This window comes from Rhinopithecus roxellana, chromosome 17, assembly GCF_007565055.1.
Source record: "Rhinopithecus roxellana isolate Shanxi Qingling chromosome 17, ASM756505v1, whole genome shotgun sequence".
In the NCBI taxonomy this organism is placed as follows: Eukaryota; Metazoa; Chordata; class Mammalia; order Primates; family Cercopithecidae; genus Rhinopithecus; species Rhinopithecus roxellana.
Window position 1 is genome coordinate 37,181,803 of NC_044565.1, and position 21,841 is coordinate 37,203,643.

The 21,841-nt window shown below is 38.8% G+C and overlaps 1 protein-coding gene across 2 annotated transcripts in view; it reads left to right on the top strand.

The window, feature by feature from the left end:
• Nucleotides 1-4,850: 4,850 nt before the first annotated feature.
• PELI1 (pellino E3 ubiquitin protein ligase 1) overlaps nucleotides 4,851-21,841 on the top strand; it is a 65,779-nt gene continuing 48,788 nt past the window's right edge. Inside the window, exon 1 of one of the 2 annotated variants that reach the window (XM_030921116.1) lies at nucleotides 4,851-5,218. The gene's annotated coding sequence lies outside the window, so the exon portion shown is untranslated. Of the gene's footprint in view, nucleotides 5,219-5,779; nucleotides 5,980-21,841 lie in introns of those variants that run through there. The other variant, XM_030921115.1, reaches the window with a different exon arrangement.

Below are 21,841 nucleotides of genomic sequence, written 5' to 3' on the forward strand. Positions count from 1 at the left end.
CGCAGAACTATGTTGAAATTGCTGGCCACACGTGTATTACTTGATTCTGAGAAATATGCTCTATTTCACGAAACTTCTATAGGCTTGTGAGTCTGATTAGATTCAGCTATACATAACACAGTATAAAATAGCAATGTCCTTATACAAGATAGAAGTTTGTTTCTTGGCTGGGTATGGTGGCTCACGCCTGTAATCCCAGAACTTTGGGAGGCTAAAGTGGGAGGATTGCTTGGGTCCAGGAGTTCAAGACCGGCCTGGGCAATATAGCAAGACCCTGTCTCTATTTTTTTAATATAAAAAAATTTAAAAAATAAAACAAGCTTGTTTCTCACTTAAAAGAAGTCAGGAGGTAGAGTCCAGAGCTGATATGTCAGCTCCATGGTCATTAGGGACACAGATTTCTTCCATATTTCTGCTTCTCCATTCAAGCTTTTTATTTTTAAGATTTCATGTTATCTCCACTATTCACTTATTAGCTATATCTGTTTTTTTGCATTTTTAATGACTGCTCTAAGGTTTAGATTATGCATTTTTAACTCACCACAATTTACCTTCAAATAATAGTATAATACTTCGTGTGTAATATAACACCTTTCTGTACAATTCCACTTCCTCCTTCCATCCTTTAAGCTATTGTTATCAAACTTTACATGTTTAAAGACTTCAGCTAGAATTTTGTCCCTTATATATAAATGCTGACAGAAATCTTTAATTATGAACCTGATAATACAGTCTTGTCATTTTTATTTTAAAGTCAGTTATCTTTTTTAAAAAAAATTCAGTCAGGGGGAGAAGTTTTTTATAATTACTCATATATCTACCATTTCTAGCACTCTTCATTCTTTAATATAAATCCAAGTTTCCAAGAAGCGGCTTTAACATTTCTTGCAGTGCAGTTCTGCTGGTGACATCCTCACAGCTTTTGTTGTCTTAAACTTCATTTTTGAAAGATTATTTTCTCTAACTATAGGATTCTCTGTGTCACGGTGTTTTGTTTGCTTGTTTTGAGACAAGGTCTTGCTCTGTCACCTAGGCTGGAGTGCAGTGGCGCGTTCACAGCTCACTGCAACCTCGACCTTCTGGGCTCAAGCAATCCTCCCACTTCAGCCTCTGGAGTAGCTAGGACTACTGGCTTACGCCACCACGCCCAGCTAATTTTTGTATTTTTTTGTAGAGACGGAGTTTTGCCATGTTGGCCAGGCTGGTCTCGAACTCCTGAGCTCAAGGGATCCACCCGCCTCGGCCTCCCAAAGTTCAGGGATGGTAGGCATGAGCCACCATGCCAGGCAGGTTTTTTTTTTCAGCACTTTGGAAATGCCTCTTCATGGTCTTCTGACTTGCACAGCTTCTGATTAGAAGTCTACTGATGTTTTGTGTTTATTCCTCTATCCATAATCTGCCTTTTTTCTCTGGCTGCTTTTAATATTTTCTTATTGTTGGTTTTCAACAATTTAACAGTGAAGGTTTTACAGTGGTTTTTGGGAGTATGTGTTTACTCTGCTTAGGGGTCATTGAGCTTCTTGAATCTGTGGGTTTATAATTTTCATCAAACATGAAAATATTTTCAGCTATATTACTTCAAATAATGTTTCTGTCACCCCTCTGACCCATCTCTCATCTGGAACTCCAATAACACAAATATTAGAGCACTTGGTATTATCCCATAGATCACTGAGACTTTGTTTTGGGGGTTATTTTTTCATTTTTTTTTCTTTGTGTGCTTTCTTTTGGCTAGATTCTACTGCTATGTCTTCAAGTACACTAATCTTTTCTTCTGAGTGTCTAATTTGCTCTGTGCCTAATCTGCCTCTGAGTCTTAATCCCATCCAGTGAAATTATTTCAGAAGTTGTCATTTTAATTTCTAGAAATTCCATTTTTTATATCTTTGATTTCTCTCTTTCAGCATACTGAGCATACTTATCATAATTGTTTTAACACTGTTGACTGCTAATTCTATGATCTCTGTCATTTGCGGCTTTATGTTGACTGACTCTCCTCCTGGTGGTAGATTACTTTCCTGCCTCTTTGTATGTCCTAGTTGTCTTGCTACTTCCCAGGCATTTTCATGATCTTCCTGCCTACACCTTAAGTGCTGATGTTCTCTAAGCACTGTTCTCTATTATTGACTCCACTTTTTCTGCTGTGCATACTCTCCATGGGTGATCTCATCCGTTGCCATAATTTCAACAGCCATTTATATGATGGTATATTCCAAGTATATCTTCTGCTGCCCATATCTGTCTCCAGGGCACAAGAGTCATGTACATAACTGACCACTAGACCATAAGCACACAATCCAAAAATCTGGGATCCATCCTTGGCTACTTCCTTGTAGTAGACACTGTGGTCCACTTCTCAGGCTCCATGCTTCTTTTTCTGGGTAATCAGCTCAATTTTCACTGGGATATTTGCACCTCGTCACCACAGCTTTGGTAGAAGTTGACTTCTGTGGCTCTAAGGGTACGCACTTGTCTTCATCCTAAGATAATTATCCTTGTGCCATTTCCTGGCAGCCATTTTTGGTTTATGTAGGTACATGTGACTAAATCGTTGAGGTTTCTGGGAAAGGAGTTTTCTTTCCTTTACAAAAGAGCTTCCAAAAGTGATTCTTTTTCTTATTTCTTCTTGGCCCTAAATAGCAAAACTTAAAACTATACGAGTTGTTCAACGTTCTTAAAGAAAAGAATTTTCAACTCAGAAAAAAAAAAAAAAAAAAAAAAAAAAAACTATACGAGTTGTTGGCAACCATCATTTGACAATAAAGCTAATACTAAAGAAGAAAAAGCAATTAAAATGAGGCAAAAAAGTGCCTTTAATGAAATCTCTGAGTTGTTGAATCAGTCCTCCCTACAGCCTGGCTTTTTCCTGAACTTTCTAGCTAGATGGTTCACTGAATCTCCATTATTGGTTAAGCCAGTTAGAGCTGGGTTTTCTGCTGCTTTCAACCACAAGCATGATAATTCATAACTTTCCTTTTCCCTTCACCCCACACATAGGCAATTAGTCACTATGTTCTATATTCTATCTCCTGAATAGTGTCTGATTACCCTCAATTTTCTCTTCTGCCACTGCCTTGCCTTAGCTCAGTCTCTCATGGTTTTTTCCCCTGTAATACTGTAACAGGTCCCATACATGCCACACTCCATAGAATGATCTTTCTAAAATGCATATCTTATCAAAATTTCGTCTGCTTACAATCCTTGTGTGGCTTCCCATTGTTTCCACGAAAAGGTCCATGTTTCTTAGCATATTGTGCAAGATTCTTCATTACCTAAGCCGTCTCCCCTTACCTTTTTCAGTGTCTCCTCTTGCCACTCCAACTCCATTCTACTGCCAGCAATGCAACTATTTGCTGAACCAAAATACATTTGGGTCTCACACCTCTAGGTCTTTGCACTTGCTGCTCTTCCCAACACCACCCCCAATGCTCTCACCCACCTCTCTTCTCCTCCTCCCCTACCAAAATACGCAAACATGCTAATTCCTAGTTATCTTAAGTGATCTTTGAAGCATTTCCTGATTTTGCCCACATCTAGGGGTAGCTGTGCACTTTCCTATTGTAGTATTTCTCATATTAAGTCTATTTACCTGTCTCCTCCTTTGCATAGTAAGCACTTTGAAAATAAGAATGTTTCTTTTACATTTTTGAATCTCTATTTCTGGGGCTCAATACAGTGCCTAGCACAAGTAGACACTCAACAAGCATTTTTTGAATGAGTATATAATTATGTAGTCTGTAGATATAAGGATTTCTGATCTTGAGACTCTCTGTTTGAAAACCTGCTCCAAAAGTTCGTCTGATTCCTAAGCATTAATCTTTTTCTTCCAGGGTGTGGGGTTCTACCTAGGTGGAGAAGGAAAACAAAAGAGCTCAGAACGCGTTGCCTTTAGCTCTCTGGAGAGCCAGTAATGTGTCCTGCCTTTCTCCACCCTCCTCCCTACCACCTATCCACACCTGGGTGCCCAAGATGGGTGTAGACTTAGCTGACCAGCCCAACAACATACTCATACCTTGGTTCAGACTTCTCTTATTACCAAACTAAAGTTGGCCAATACACATAAACAATTTTCAACTTGTCTTTTGAAAGTATACTTTATGAAATCTGTATATCTTAAAAATTGTAGGCCTTAAAATGAACGAACCCGGATTCTTTTATAGTAATCAAGTAAAATATAGGGATCTTAATCCTGTACTTTGCTAATCTTAAAGTTAGATGTGATTAACTGAGCAAAGTAATTAATTACGGGATTTTGATAGTGGCGATATTCGTAAGTTTTATAACCTAATTGTTGAATTACTGGAAACAACTACATTTCAACAAGCCTTAGGTAAAGAAAATTGAATTTAGACAGAGAAGACTCAATTGAGGGAAATGAGGGACAGTGGTATTCGTGATTTAGGGTTTGTGGAAGATAAACTAGGCAGCAGGGAAGACCGAAATATCGGGAAGAAGTCAGGTCTCACTGGACACTTATGACTGGTGAGGCTAGGAGTTCGGGGTGGAGCGAAGTAGGAAGGACCGGCTAAGGGGTGGATCCCCAACAACACCAGAATACAAGACCGCCCTTGTTCAGCCAACAGCGGCACTGAACACGTTCGCTAAGTGTGTCGGTGACCATGGTAACGGTGGGAGGGGGGGCGGTCCAAACCTCGCCCTCGAGCATGCTCAGTGCAGAGCGAGCCTGGTCGGGTGCTGGGCAACAATGAATCCCTTTTTTCTTCAGCCGGAGAACTACAATTCCCAAGAGCCTTCTCGGCGCGACGACACCGCCATCCGCTGGGGCCCTGCCCCGTCCCCTCCCTCAGGCCCCGCCCTCCGGTTAGACCCCTCCCCTCCCTGCGAGTGTATGTCAGTGAACCAGAGGCAGTGTGAGGCGGAGGGACCGTCGGGGGGCGCCGCCGCCTCCACCAGCAGCAGCAGCGGCGGCAGCAGCAGCAGCAGCAGCAGCAGGAGCGCCAGCCCCGCGGCGCGGTCGAATTGGTCCCCAGCCCTCCGGGAGTGCACCACAAAGCAGCCCCAACGCCTCTCCCTGCTTCCGCGGCTCCTCAGCGCTCGACTCCGTGGTCAACTTCCCCTCGCTGGGCTCGGCTGGCTGGCGCGGAGGGCAGCGGCGGAACGGCGGGCTGTCTGCTCGTGCTCCCCGCGCACAACACTTCAGCCTCTCGCCTCGGGTCTCAGGGGCCGCGCTGGGATCCCGGCCACCAGCAATTGTCCGGTAAGTGTGGCCGCGGGGCGCCGCGGGAAGGATGGCGGCGGGGCCGCCGAGGGGCGCGGGGAGGGCGGGCGCGCAACTTCCTCGGCTGCTTCCCCGTCGGCCAGCCAGCCGGCTCTCCCCGCCCGCCTGCGCGCCACCGCGGCGGCGGGGAGCGGAGTTTGCGGCGCCTCCATCCCGCGCCCTGGCAGGAGGAAGCGCCTTTGTCAGGAACCGGCCCTGTGCGGCCTCCCCCTCCGCCCGGGAGCGGGGCGTGCGGCGGCCAACTCCGAGCCCCGCGCCTGGCTGGCCGCGCGCTCGGGCTGCGAGAGGGGAGCTCTGCGGGTGGCGGGTAGGAGAGGGAAATGGGAGAAACAAAAGGGGCGGTGGGTTTCCCTTTTGTTTGTGCGGATCTGATAACTTCTTTTCCTCCCTTACATAACGCAGACTTTCAAGTTAGTAATTCTTTTTATTGTTATGATTGTTGTCATCATCTCTGCCTGTCTTTCACATTTCCTTTCATCTTCGGATCTCAGAGCATTTTAAACACGCTAATTAATTTCACCCCTGGGTCCCCTAGGAAACAAGTTAATACGCCCGTTTCCCCAAGTGGGTAAACTGAGGTCGTGAAAAGCTCTCTGATGGATACGCTTGATCTTTTACCGCGCCTGGTATCTGAGGATATGAAAGCGTTTATGAGGAAGAACCCGTTCTCCAATGCCCTGTGGAAAAGTTAAAGATGCTCATTTTACTTACAGGTTAACTGAAGTCCAAAAGATGTCTAGGTAATTCTTACGTAGTTCAAACCATAATTCTTCTTACATAGTGTTTGAATCTTAAAACCTTTAAAGACTCACTGAAAAATGCTTCGAGTAAGGAAATTAATGTAAATCATAAACTCACGTCACCATCTACTTTTATTTTTGTACGTGTAGGTCTCTTAGAGGCAAGAGAGCAAGAATGGGACAGAGGGCATAGGTTTTTAAAAAATGTACATTTAACAGATTTTAATCACTACACACAAGGAAATGTGCCTTGGTTTTAATAGCACCAACAATATTCCTGTCGTTTAGTCATCAAACAGTGTATCAACAAATATTATTGAGAACTTTATTCGTAAGATGCTGGTTGTGCTAAAAACTGAAGCTTTATACTTTATAGATAAGAAAAGGTCATCTGTTTCGGTTCACAGGCTCTTTGCTTTTTCTTACTCTGCAAAATGTTACTTTGTTTTCATTGCACATGATCTTTTGTTTCAGAAATCGCATTGTCCTTTACTGTGTTGAATATGTATTACTCTCACACTTAAGGAGAAATGAATTTTTTATTCAGTTTGCTTAATAGGGTGAATTTAAAATTTTTTAATTGTGGAAAAGGTTCACTTTATTCAGTTCTGTTTCAGTTTACGATGCATCTTCTTTATAGCCAACAGAAAATATTTTCTGAGTGATCAGATTTACATGTCTCAAAACATTGTTCTTATTGTGCAAATACAGTATATGAATTCCTTTATTTATATCAGCAACCTCTTCTGGAGAAAAATCTTTAACTCTGAGGACCTTATTTATTTTGTGAGTTTTTATTTCTTCGGTACCAAACTGGAAAGTACCAAAAATTTAATTCAAGCATCACTTCTACTAGCTCTTTCCTCAGGTAAATAATGATCAGAACTGTAGTAACAGTGAATAGTTTCACTTACTCTAAATTCTCTTAAATTTAATTTTGTATTGTGTGGTTGTCCTTACATTTTAGATTTTGGTGGTTGCATCAGAAAATGAAAGTGAGATGTTCGTTATTTTATTTTTTTTCCAGAGCCTTCTAACCTGTTCCCTTTCTATAGTATGTTAGAAGAGATCTTGAGTTTAAAATAAATAATTGGAAAGTAGAACAGTTATATGTATGGAAAGTTGCATGTAGTGAAGTGGTTATAATGTCTCATCTAGTGAATTTACAGGTTTTAAAGAGGAAACTATCACCTAGCTTTTTATTAGCATGGTAGAAGTGCTGTAATGTAGTAGTAGTGGTATTTATTTACTTCTAAAAAGCAAGCTGGAAATTTGCCTCAGTGGAGTTTGTAGGGGGAGAGAATCCATCCTTTACTTAAGATTGACATTTAAATGTTCTTGCAGTTGGTTATGTTGAACTTTTTCTGTGGTATTTTCAAGCTAGATTTACCAGGGACATTTGTACTTTAAGGAAGCTACTAACACTGTCTTGGCTCAGTCACTGGAGTCCCCAGGCAGAAGTTAGTGTTGACTGGCGAAGTCTGGCTTTGCAGGTTTTATAATTTCTTTGAGACCCCTTAAAGGAAATGACTGAAAAGTACGGGGTAGGAAGCTAGTCTAGTACTGCCAAATGCCATCGAGGCAAGTTTCAAAGAGGAAGCCAAAGGATGTTTCCATTTGATTTAGCTTCAGACTCTTCTGGGTTGTCAGAATGTCACTTTTGTATTTTAAGAGTTCTATCATTTCAGAATATGATTCGTTATGGTTTTCTAGTAGGTCAGGTGATAAGGACTGTAGATAGTCATTATGCTTCATGGACAACTAATGTTTTTAGGCAGAAGCTTCTATAGCTGATAAAGATTTTAAGCCAAAGACTTAGAATTGAAAACTAACATATACGTGTACATTTTACTATAATACACCAATGTAGACCTATCCTAGTATTTATTAGGTTAGAAAGGCTTTTGTGGATGATTTTATTATACAAATATATTTAACTGTATATATTAAAATTTCTTAATGATTAATATATGATGGCACTGAGGTGGCTTTAGGAGCTCCTTTGGGGGGGAAAAAAGTCCTGTTATTCCAAAAGTTACATTTATGTCTTTGAGGAGAGTAAAGCAGATTTAAAAGCCAGTGAAAAAAGGAAGAAAATCAACGAAGTGAAAAAAACCTGATGAAGATGTTTTTAAATAATACAATATAAAGTTTCCTGGCAGCTTTCATATATAAGGGACAAAATTCTAGTTGAAGTCTATAAACAGTGAATTCCACTTAGCACTTTCTGTTTATAGATTTCTAGCCATCTTTTCCAGATTCCCTCTGAATATATTACACAAGCAAAGTAAATAGAAGTCATTCTTTCAAGGGATTTGGGTTCTTGGAGTTTTTTTACACTTGTGGTAGTGGGGGAGGGGAGTGCTTATTATATTTTCTTAGTTTAAGTGTGACCTGTGCCATAGAATATTTCCCTAGACTAATGTGTGGGAACCTCAAGACAAGAAATATTGGCCATTGAAATATCTGGATATGATTTCAAGTTCTGCCACTAGCCTTTTTTTTTTTTTTTTTTTTCAAATTGTCTTGAATAGATCACTTCTATTTTTCCTTCAAAGGTTGAAAATAACTGCCTAACATACTATGTTTAGTAGGTCCTAAATACTTTTTGTTGTTTAATGAATTTACAGGTAATAAAGAGAAAGCACAGCGTTTCTTGAATGGATGTCAGGGAATTTCTAATTTTTTTCTTTTTTGATAGAAAAAAGTAATCAAAACATAAACATCTCATTGGAGTCTTTCAATTAGCATAGTTACCTTCAGAAATAAGCCTAGAAAAAGAGAGCTTCATCTGGTAGTTTAACAGAAATGAACTGTAAATGACTCCGAGAAGAATTGACAATTTTTTCAGAATGTTGTACCAGATGTTTTAGATTCTTTTTGCCACATAAACTCCGCTTCAGATAATTGAGGTTCTACATAGTACTCTAGTATCACCCCTGTAATACATTTACACCTCAAAATACCAGTTGCAGAAAAATAGAATGTGTTGCTGATGCCTATAAATGGGAAAATCCTGACATCTGTCTTCATCCTCCAGTTAATCTTGACTGTTCATGTAGTTTTTTAAAAAATTAATTCAACATACATGTAATTTACTTCCTTTTCAGAAAATTTGTTGCTAATTTTTATTTTATGAGTCTCTTGGGATGTTGCTAATTCTAAAAATATGTAATACCCCCGGTTTCCCACCATCTTCTACAGTTTCTTTTTCTATTATTTTTTTGGCTAGAGTTTTCTTTTTCCCCTAAACTGTCTAAAATAAGCTAAGAAATGTTCAAATGTAGTTGACAAGAAACACAGTAATTTATCATGCTAAAATTTCAACATACAAAGTGCAATGAAATCTGTTTTAGAGACAGTACACTTTTGAAGGGGGTAAAGCAGGTACAGCAAATAAATTTCTTTTGGGGTACCAAATCTGATTGTTTAGTGGTGGCTGCCTAGAGTGCCATGTTTAGAAAACTGGGAGTCCTTGTTCAAACTTAGCAGAAAAGAGTACTGTGATTAGCAATTTCTGCTGTTGGTGAGCAGTGGACTTTTGGCATGGATGCCAAATACATTCAATATTTATTGATGCCTTTTACATGTCACAGGTCTAGACGCTGATACCTCACAGACTAAAATCTCTGCCTTCATGGTGTTTACATTCTAATAACAAGACACAAACCATAAAATAAGTAAAATACATTGCGTTTTAAGAAAAATGGCTGGGCGCAATGGGTCACACCTGTAATCCTAGCACTTTGAGAGGCTGAGGTGGGAAGATCCCTCTTGTCCAGGAGTTCAAGATCAGCCTGGGCAACATGGTGAGACTCTGTCTCTACAAATAAATTTTTTAAAAAATGAACTGTACACTGTCCCAACTACTCAGGAAGCTGAGGTGGGAAGATCACTTAAACCTGGGAGGTTGAGGCTGCCTTGAACTGTGATTGCACCACTGCACTCCAGCCTAGGCAACAGAGCGAGACCCTGCCTCAAAAAAATAAAAATTAAAAAAATAAAAGAAAAATGATCTGGTTTCTTCAAAAAATTAATAGCAAGAAATAAGAGAGGGAGGGAAAACTATAAGATTAAAAGAGACTTAAGAGGCTTATCCACCAAATGCAATGTATGAACCTTAGTTATATCCCGCTTTGAGCAAACTTAACTGTAAAAAGACGTTTATTCAAAATTGGGGAGATTTAGACTCTGGATATTTAATGAAAAGGATTTGTCCATTTTTTTCAGGTGTGAGAATGTATTTTTTTTTAAGTGTTCTTTTAGAGATATATAATAAAGTGTTTACAAGTTAAAATGTGATGTGTGGGTTTTTACTTCAAAATATTGAAAGGGAGAGGAACATAGATGAAACAAGATTGGCCATATATTGAAAATTGCTGAAGGTAGATGCTCTATGGATACATGAGGTTTCTTACTTCCTCTTTAGTTTTGTGTATGTTTGAAATTTCCCCTAATAAACAGTTTTACACACAAACAGGAAAATAAAGCAGGGAAGGGGAAGGGAGAATACATGGGATATGAGTATGTGGTTGGAAGGGGGATGCAGTTTCTTGTTTTTTGTTTCTGAGATGGAGTTTTGCTCTTGTCGCCCAGGCTGGAGTGCAGTGGTGTGATTTCAGCTCACTGCAACCTCTGTTTCCTGGATTCAAGTGATTCTCCTACCTCAGCCTCCTGAGTAGCTGGGATTACAGGCGTACGCCACCACACCCAGCAGAGTTTTGTATTTTTAGTAGAGACGGGGTTTCACCATGTTGACCAGACTGGTCTCAAACTCCTGACCTCAGCTGATCACGCACCTCAGCCTCCCAAAGTGCTGGGATTACAGGCGTGAGCCACCATTCCCGGCCAAGATGCAGTTTTAAAGGGTAGTCAGAAAAGACTTCATTGAGAAGATGATAAATAGTTGAGAAAGTGAGTAATGACCTGAAGGAGGTAGCAGAGCAAGGCTTGCACGTCACTTTTTGGAGCAAGACATTATACACAGAGGGAATAGTAAGTACAGTAGCCCTGAGATGGCAGCATGCCTACAACTGCAAGAAACTACAAGAAGACAAGGGTGAGCCAGGCATAGTGACTTGCACGTGTAGTCCAAGCTACTGAAGAGGCTGAGGTGGGAGGATCACTTGAGCCCAGGAGTTCCAGACCAGCCTGAGCAACATAACCTGATCCTGTCTAAAAAAAAAAAACGGCCGGGCACAGTGACTCACGCCTGTAATCCCAGCACTTTGGGAGGCCGAGGCAGGCAGATCACGAGGTCAGGAGATCGAGACCATCCTGGCTAACACAGTGAAACCCCATCTCTACCAAAAATACAAAAAATTAGCCAGGTGTGGTGGTGGGCGCCTGTAGTCTCAGCTACTCTGGAGACTGAGGCAGGATAATGGCATGAACCCGGGAGGCAGAGCTTGCAGTGAGCCGAGATCGTGCCACTGCACTCCAACCTGGGCGATGAGCGAGACTCCATCTCAAACAACAACAACAACAACAAAAAACTAGTGTAACTAGATCACTAGATCAGGGTGAGCATGAATACATAAAATCAGCATCAGCATGGGAAAGGAAGGGTAGAGAAGACTTACATTGTGTAGGGCTGGTTGTCCATCTTGCTTTAAAGTAAAAAAAAATTTTTTTTTTTTTTGAGACGGAGCCTCGCTCTGTCGCCCAGGCTGGAGTGCAGTGGCCGGATCTCAGCTCACTGCAAGCTCCGCCTCCCGGGTTTACGCCATTCTCCTGCCTCAGCCTCCCGAGTAGCTGGGACTATAGGCGCCCGCCACCTCGCCCGGCTAGTTTTTTGTATTTTTTTTTTTTAGTAGAGACGGGGTTTCACCGTGTTAGCCGGGATGGTCCCGATCTCCTGACCTCGTGATCCGCCCATCTTGGCCTCCCAAAGTGCTGGGATTACAGGCTTGAGCCACCGCGCCCGGCCTAAAGTAAAAATATTTTATACGCTTATCTAAAATAAGTCTTCTACTTTAGAATGGTTACCGTGGAAGCTGCACACTTAACAATACTAGCATTACTCAAGACTTTTAGAAATTTTTGTTGTTGTTGTCTAAGCCAACTTAAGAGCCACACGTGAAAATAGCTCATTACTTTGTATTTGCTCCTTGTTTTTAAGGAAAAATGGGGTGATTGGCCATGTGATATTGCATGTTATTTATCAGATAATGACTCACAGAGGATCTTGACAGAAAGAAAATGGGAAGTAACTTGAGGTTATTTCTAAAGATCAGATCCAGTCTGAGAAGGCAGTTATTGTTTGTAAAAGTCAGATCCACCCGTAGACCAAAAAGGAGTTTTAATAATGTTGTGGACAATTGTAGCATCATTTGGAATAAGGGTATATAACTTCTGAGAATGACTAGTATGGAAGGCACCATACTCATTTGGATATTTAAGATCTCACAAAATGCACACACACACATATACACACATACAAGATCATATACCATTCTTAATACTAAGTATTCAAAACAGTCATTTCAGGTAAGTTTTATTTCTGCATTCAAGACTAAAGGGATGGTATTTAAAACACAGTGAAATTGTTTAACTCTTGTCGCTATGGCATATACTTGGGAAACTAAAAGACTAACACATGTTAGTGTTAAGAGATGAATCTGGCTCTTAAGTCTTATATTCATGCTTCATTTCTCAGATTAGTAGTTGTTTTGAGAACATTCTGATTTACCATAAAGAACCATTTTTAATCTTTATTAATAAAGGCATAGAAAAAATTGGATCTCATTTAAATATTTAAATACCCCCAAAAACCTCAATAAATATGAATTGTAAAAATCTACTCTCGGGACAATATACATGTAGGATTACTACTTTTGAACAATTACTATACTAGTTCATTCTTTAGAAGTACAGTTTTTCCAACCTGAGAAACTAAACATTTCAGTGATTTTTACTCTCCTCATAATATTGAGTCAAGAAAGCCATTCTTTTTCTTGTTATTTATGTCCAGTGGTGGGGGAGCACAACGTTTTCATTTGTTTTTTTTTGTTTTGTTTTGTTTTGTTTTGTTTTGTTTTTGAGACAAGAGTCTTGCTCTGTCACCAGGCTGGAGTGCAGTGGCACAATCTCGGCTCACTGCAACTTCCACCTCCCGAGTTCAAGCGATTCCCGTGCCTCAGCCTCCCAAGTAGCTGGAATTATAGGCGCGCACCACTACGCCCAGCTAATTTTTTGTATTTTAGTAGAGGTGGGGTTTCACCATGTTGGCCAGGATGGGCTCGATGTCCTGACCTCGTGATCCACCGCCTCGGCCTCCCAGAGTGCTGGAATTACAGGCGTGAGCCACTGCGCCCATCCTCATTTGTATTTTTAACCAATCATATTTAAAATTTAATGCCATGAAGTAGAATTTATGAACTTTTACTATGTAGTAAATTACATTTCACTTAGTGACCACTGGGCTTAGTGACCACTAAGAATACAAGTATATAACTGTATAACAAGTATATAACAAGTATATAACTGTATAAGGAATACTTTAACAAAACTTCCTATTTTAAACATTTTTCAGTAAATTGTTAGGAATCTAGTTCTTTAATTCAGAGTTTTTGTTCCTGTAGTGTATGTAGATGTATATATGCATGTGTATGTATAGATAGACAGCCAGACTCTCTTACTGTATACTGCACATACTATCAGGACTGAGCTGCTGGACTAGATTATTTAATGTATTTTAAACACTAGTCTGTTAACATGGAACAACTGAGCCCATATTTAATTCCTGGGCTTTCCATTAACTCTGAAAGTCCTTTAAAACCTTTGATTAATCTAAAAAAAAAACAAGTGGCAGTGGTTTTGCATAACGATCTTTGAGGTTCTGTGATGATGACCATACTGAAGTGTGACTTATTTTAGAAATAGCTTTCATTCAGGCTGTTGATTTACTGGTAGGATCATGAATCTGTTTTTCATTTCCATTTTTGTGGAATAAATGAGTAACTTATGATGGAAGAGAAAGAGAGGGAAGTGAGGAAGAGAGGGAAGGAAAGGAAAAAATTGGATCTCACAAAATAGTTAATATGACTATGGATAATTCTCTTAAGTTGGATGTGCTTAGGTGTTTGTGACCTAATGAGCTGAGGCTCAAATGTGTAAATTAAGTAGAGAATAGAAGTAATAATACAACTTTCATTTGAAGAGAAGTTGCTTTGCTAAAGGACATCTTACATTTCATGTTGACTTAAACCTTATGACCATGATAAAATCTATACTTAATTTTGGAAATAGTAATGAGTAATAATAATTGAGAAATTATTTGAAAATTCAATCTATTACTTAAGCTTTGTAGATTTTTGCAGCAACAGGTTCAAGGTTATTCTTCTCAGCTTGTGCATTGCAAGATACTTCTCATTTCCTGCCTGTCTCACTTTCATCTATTCATTACTCTGCCAATAGCTCTCTTTATCATCCTTTGCCAGCTTTAGTCATGCCTGTTGCTCTTCAGCAGCGTTTTCTATGTTTGTCTGCCATCTTTATACTTATAAAGTAGACTTGGAATGAATCAGGGATATAAAGTAGAAACCTGTGGATGGCAAGTACAATACTTTTCCTATTTGTGCCATATTTAATCTTTTTAAACTTTCCTTGTCTATTTCTGTTGTGTGCCGTTGTGAAGATCTCTCATCAGACACTAAGAGATAACTACGTGAACTGTAGGATGCAATACTTTTTAAACTCAGTAATGTAGGAAACAGTAGGAAACAGTGAGTTTAAACTCATACTCATTGAGTTAATCCTGCATCCATCCAGAACCTACATACCTAAATTAGCAAAGTTTGATAGTAATAGTGGAATTTCAAAAGCTATTTTCAGCTCTTGATGTTTGTTGTCTTTTCCAAAAATGTCAAACAATTGGGGACTTCATCATTACTGTAATAATAATCGTATATGACCTTAGAGGGAAACTGTACTTCTGTTGAGCTTCTATTTGACAGTCAAGAGGAAAAGATAAAAAGATAAGTAATGTGGTAAAGAAAGTTATAACTTCTTCCTTCCACAAGAATGAAGTATGAAGTGACCGGCCCTGATATTTTTCTAGTAACTCATTGTAGTGTTCAGCATATCATTTGGCTTAATCTTTAGAAGGCACAGTTTAATTTTATTTTTTAACAATAAGTGAAAACAATTGAAAGTGCTTTGTTGATTCTTCAAAACCTTAATGTTGAATTCCTGGTTCTTGGCAGTTACTATCCATAGTACTTCATGTTCCTCTGGGTTTATTTCAGATTTAATGAACTGCATGTACTGGAAGCACTAAAAGCTGATTGGCTTTAATTTTAGACTACAGTTAACATGATGGATTTTTCTTTGAATTGTTTCTCACTGTCATTCTTTAAATTTACCATTAAAGGATCAAAACATCCAAATTACAGAACTAGTTAAGTTCATCATTCAAGAGAAAATGTGTTAAATATGTATCTTTTGTAAAGTAGTGGCTGCTTGTAATTAGAAACCAGTCCTATAGACATACCTTATGTATCAAAAAGCTTTTTAAATATACTTACTGCTTTACTGTTATTTTCATTTAATATAGGATGATTCAGTCTCTGAGCTAGCCCTGTCCGTTCCTCAAAGGAACTAGGATGAATTTTGAGCAGGGACTCTTAAACTGTTTAACATTGAGCAGATCTGTAACTTCATTGAGAGCAGACATTTTTAAAAATTCATCACTGACATTTATTCAACAAAAAGAAGATCAGATTTTGCTAAAGCCTTTTGGTTGTGTCTCTTTTAGAAATAATGTTATTTATTTGCATATAGTTCAGCTCTTAAGGACCAGTCTTTTAAGGCTTTAGCCAGAATTTGTCTCCTAAAGCTGACTTTAAAATGGCTTCCAAAAGGATTTGCTGAGTTTCAGAACTGAGTAGGCTGCTAATGATTCAGTAGGCCCCCTCATTTTCCTCCTACTCCTTAAATTGAAGGCTCCTTCATACCATCTAGGTACCCTGAGTCATCATGGATAAACTCTAAAGAAGAATTGTCATATGGAAAAACTCTCCATGAAGGGAGAATGTCAGCAGTCTGAGTCAGAGATCATTCATTGATCACAATGATACAATCTATAGGTTGTGGGCTTCATTTTAAATCTTTTAATGTACTTCCATGTATGTCCTTATTATAGGATTGTAAATCCTATAATGCCCATAAAACCATCTGAGGTGTTTATTTCCTTTTCATTTCTAATTGGTTTGGTTTTTATTATCTATTACATTAAAAGGATTTTATATTTTTTATTGAATAAATAGGAGAGGCAATATGATACAGGATAAAAACCACTGTATTAGAAGTTAGGGGACCTGGAGTTCTGGTTCGTCTTCTCAATATGTGACTTTATATATTTCATTTAACCTCTTTGAACCTGAGTTTCCTTATCTTTATAAGATCAGTAACTCCAGAACTCACACCCTCTTTGGAACCAACCCATGGCAGATACAGCTGCTAGCTGTATCTTTATCTGTATCCCAAACCAGCTTCAGATAACTTTTTGATACAGCACTGTCAGAAACTATATATATAATTGCCATTCTGATGAAATCTCTTTATCATCTCAGTTATATTGGGTCTCTTCCAGCTCCAGGATTCTATGACTTTAAATAATTTGCCTATGGAAAGTCTCTGTCTTCTATACTGTCTTTTCAAGTTGAGTGCTCAGTGAAGTTAAGTGAAACTTACTGTATGAGCTTAAGAATTCTTTGTAGTCAGGGATAGCATGTTTATGTTTCATTTAGTGATGTTAAAAACAAATGATTGAAGAAAACTCACGAGGGTACTTAAAATTCCAAATGAAATGGTAACAAATAAAAATTTTTAGTGCTAATTTGATGGAAACTCATTTTAAGTTCTAAATGTTTGTGGCACAGACCTCAGGTTAGTGAAATTTGAAGTGATATATTTGTCTGGAGGGCACATAATGAAGACATAGGAATCCTAGCCTGAGAAGTAAAGAGGCCTGAGTTCTAGCTTTGCAAACTGTTTTTTTAACCTGGTTAGTGTCTTCATCTATTGTAATGGTATCAGGCCAGTGTTTTTCATTAATGTATTATATAAATTACCTAAGGATCATATTATAATGCATATACTAATTCAGTAAGTATGGCTGGGGCTTGAGATTCTTCATTTTTAGCAGGCTTCTGGGTGTGCTGCTGCTATAGGCCATGGACCACACTTCACTTATAAAAGTACTAGGCCATTTCCAAGGCTCCTTCTGGTTTAAAGGGTCTTTAAATTATAAGTCCACTTCTTTTTCTCCAGCTCTTTTGTATCACTATTAAACTTGTACTTTTTGAAGCCACATATTCCTAGACTCATTCCCTATTTTCTCAGTCTGAGAGCTCCATTAGTTTTGTTGTTTTTCCCTTTCCAGAATGAACTTGACGTAGGTGGTCATTCAAGTTAAAGCTAAGGTAGTATAATAGAAAGAGGCTTTAATAAGAAGAAAACTTTATTCAGATGCCTCCCCAACTAATTGGTAGCTCTGTTGCCTTGGACAGTTGACTCAGTTTACTTAATCTCAAAGTTCTGAGTACAAGCCTCACCAGGACTTACTAAATTCCTTATCCAAAATTCTTGGGGCAAAAAAGTGTTTTGGATTTCAGATTTTTTCAGATTGTGGAATATTTGCATCATACTTGGAAGAGCATTTCCTTTGAGAATCGTGTTAGCACTTGAAAAGTTTCAGGTGTAGGCCGGGCGCGGTGGCTCAAGCCTGTAATCCCAGCACTTTGGGAGGCCGAGACGGGCGGATCACGAGGTCAGGAGATCGAGACCATCCTGGCTAACATGGTGAAACCCCGTCTCTACTAAAAATACAAAAAAACTAGCCGGGCGAGGTGGCGGGCGCCTGTAGTCCCAGCTACTCAGGAGGCTGAGGCAGGAGAATGGCGTGAACCCGGGAGGCGGAGCTTGCAGTGAGCCGAGATTGAGCCACTGCACTCCAGTCTGGGCGACAGAGCGAGACTCCGCCTCAAAAAAAAAAAAAAAGAAAAGTTTCAGGTGTTGTAGCATTTTGGATTTCAGATTTTTAGATTAGGGATGCTCAATCTGTGTCTTTCTGGTAAGGTGGTTGAAAGGAATAGAGATAATATATAAAGTTGTCAGCACAATGTCAAGCAATAAAGTAGGTACTCCAGAATTGGAAGCTATTTTTTTTATTCCTGCTGGCATCCTGACTTGGTCTAGTAGAAAGACAAAAAGGAGTGGGAAAGATCTGTCCCCAATTCAGGGCCTTTCTCTGTGTGCCAACTTAAATTTTCAACTGCTTATTAGACATATTAACTAAAATTCTTCAAACTTTCCATAGTGAAAAAGACCTCTGTTTTCTTTCCATATCTGTTCTGCCTCCTTCAAATACTGGTAGAGATTACTGTTTCTGCCTGGGCACAGTGGCTCACACCTGTAATCCCAGCACTTTGGGAGGCCGAGGAGGGTGGATTATTTGAGGTCAGAAGTTTGAGACCAGCCTGGCCAACATGGTGAAACCCCGTCTCTACTAAAAATACAAACATTAGTTGAGCGTGATGGTGTGTGCCTGTAATCCCAGCTACTTGGGAGGCTGAGGCAAGAGAATTACTTGAACCCAGGAGATGGAGGTTGCAGTGAGCCAAGATGGTACCACTGCACTCCAGTCTGGGTAATAGAGTGAGACTCCGTCTCAATGTAAAAAAAAAAACAAAAAGGAGAGAGATTACTGTTTCAATCACTACATGCCGGTTAGGATCCTGTCATTTCTGCCTTTGGCCTTCCATATCCATGGGGTCTGCATCTGAGGATTGAACCAACCATGGGTCAAAAATTGGAAAACAAATACAATAAAAAATACCACTATAACAATAAAATAATACAAATAAAAAGTACAGTATAACTATTTTCATAGCACTTACATTTTATTAGGTATTATAAGTCAGGGGTCCCCATCCCCAGGGCATTGACCTCTACCTGTCTGTGGCGTATTAGGAACCAGGCTGCACAGAGGAGGCGAGTGGTGGATGAGCAAGCATTACTGCCTGAGCTCCACCTCCTGTTAGATCAGCAGGGCATTAGATCTCACAGGAGCATGAACCCTGTTGGGAAATGCACATGCGAGGGATCTAGGTTGGGCGCTCCTTATGAGAATCTAACTAATGCCTGGTGATCTAAGGTGGAACAGTTTCATCCTGAAATCATTCCCCCACAACCACTCACTCCTAACCCCCATCGGTGGAAAAATTGTCTTCCATGAAACTGGTCCCTGGTGCCATAAAGATTGGGACTGCTGTTATAAGTAATCTAGAGATAATTTAAAGTATACCAGAGGATGTATGCAAATACTATGCCATTTTATATAAGGGATTTGAGCATCTGCAGATTTGGGTATTGGAGAAAAGTCTTGGAAATCTGCAGATTTGGGTATTGGAGAAAAGTCTGCAGATACCAAGGGATAACTGTATATTTGTTTCTAACAACTCTCCCCATGGATGCCTCAAAAGTACCTCCCATTCCCATGCCCCAGGTCAAAGAAGTCTTCAAAGTGATTTATTACCCTTAATAGAAATTAATTTCCATCATTGTCCCTTTCCCAAAAAAATTCTCTTTAGCAGAAAATAGTTTCTGTACTGAAGTAATCATTTCTAAATAATTGATAATAGAAATATTCAGGTAATTCAGTAGGAATTTACTGTCAGAAAAACTCTAACAGGAAACCTTTATTGACCTACTACTGTGTACTAGACATTTGTTTAATGTCCCATAACAATCCTTTGAGGTAGATAATATTATATTAAAAGGTAATAGGGTATAATGATTGCAAGTATTAACCAGAATTTCTGAGGTTTCAATCCCAGATGTCAGCCCTTACTAGTTGTTTGACCACAGGCAATTTACTGAACTGGTCTAAGCCTCAGTTTCCTCCTATATGAAATAGATGATAATATAACTTATCTCCTAAGAACATTTTTAGGAATTAAATAATTTTTAAAAAGCTCTTTGAAAAATGCCTGTCATTTATTATAATAAGCACTGCATATGTGTTAGTTACTGTTATTTATTATCTTAGTCTTACAGGTTAGGAAACTGAGACTCAGTGAAGTTGGTCCAAGTTTCACAGTTATTAAAAGACAGTGCCAGCAGTTGGACATAGACAGTCTGACTCCAGAACTCCCTTAACCATTCTGTTTTACTTCATCTCAAGTAATAATAATTTATCTTATCCTCTTGCATACAGCCTCCATATTAATGGTCTCATTGTGATCATAGGAGTAATAAAATTCATTCTAGCAGTCACATGTGGTACTTAAAATGTAGAATTTCTAAAATATGCAGGTAAAAGCTCACTTTAATACGGTCTGATAAATATAAGAATATATATTTAGTTCTATTTTATTTCATGTTTGCTTTTCTCCATTTCTTGTTAACAGTCACCAAAATCCCTAGAAAGTGGAAGTACTAATTTTACATTACTTTATAGTGACTTCAGTTGTTGTGATTTACTTGGTCTGTTAAATCTTCTTTTGCTAAACATTTTCAGAATGACTGGCGCTCATTACCATGTTGTAACTACATAGTGTTCTTAAAATCAAGAATTTTTATGAATATGATTAACTGGTACCTCTTTTGAAATTATGTAGTGATTTGCCTGTTTTTAGTTTTTCTGTGAATTTTAATTTTTATCAGCTGCTTTTTGAATAGAAACTTTGATTTTAGTATTTTGATGTCTTTGTATTAGATGCTGTGTATAGTTGAATCTGCTTAATTTTACAAGCTTTAGACTGTGACACTCATTTAGGCCTTCAGTAAAAATAAAAAGCACATCTGATTACTATTTAAAGTTTCTATAGATGATTTGCTCTCTCCCCCACCTCATTCCCCATTACTTACTAATTTCTTTTTTCCATTGTTAATGTTTTATTCATTTGTGGCAAAAGAATTTCCTTTGTATTAAGACTGTATAAAGACAAAAGATACAAATATCTAATAGTCTTTGAGAAGAGGGCAGATTTGAAAAACCACAATCATCTATGAAGAAAAGTCTGTTTTTACCTTGGTTTTGAAACTGGATTCTGTGACCCAGTGTATTTACTTTTGGGGAAACAAACATACTTGAAATAGTTGTTGTGTCAGTTAAGACACTCTATTGTGACAGAAACAACTCAAACAGACCTGAAAGGGAAAAGGGAAATGTATTGATTTGTGTACATTGGTTCAGGATAGGTGTGGCTTAAAGAATGGCTCCATCCAAGGCTCTCATGATGTCATCAAGACTTAATTTCTGTACATTTCTTAGTGCTGCTTTCTTGGTGTTGGCTTTCTGATCCATCTGTACATGAGCATAAGATAGCTTCAGTTCCCTTAGCTCCTAAATCCACCCAGTGTCATGTGTAGCTGGAAAGAGTGACCATCTTTCTTAAAAGTCCCAGCAAAAGTCTCAGTGCATTTCATTGGCTCTGACTGGCCCACTCCCTTGTGGCCAGGAGACTGTGAAGCTCTGATTTTCGAGACTGAGCCATATGTCCAACCATCAAGTTTGAGGGTATAGTCAGCTCCAGATATATATAAACTGAGAATAAAAGAGGAGTTTCCTCCAAAAAGGAAATGAAGATACCGTTACATGAGAGAAAGGAGGAATATTTGTTGGGCAGCAGGAAACAGATGCCCATAATGCTTGATAGTGCCTTTTCTATTTTAAGGGGTAGCACTCAACTAGGAAAGACACGTTCATGTTTTTATTTCTTTTTTTTTTCTTCTTATTTAGTATTTAGTACTAATTTGGGATTTATATGAATTTCCTTCTACATTGCTGTTTTAAAGCTATATATATATATATATGAGAATTACTAGAACTTTCTGACCCTGAGAACTTTAAGAA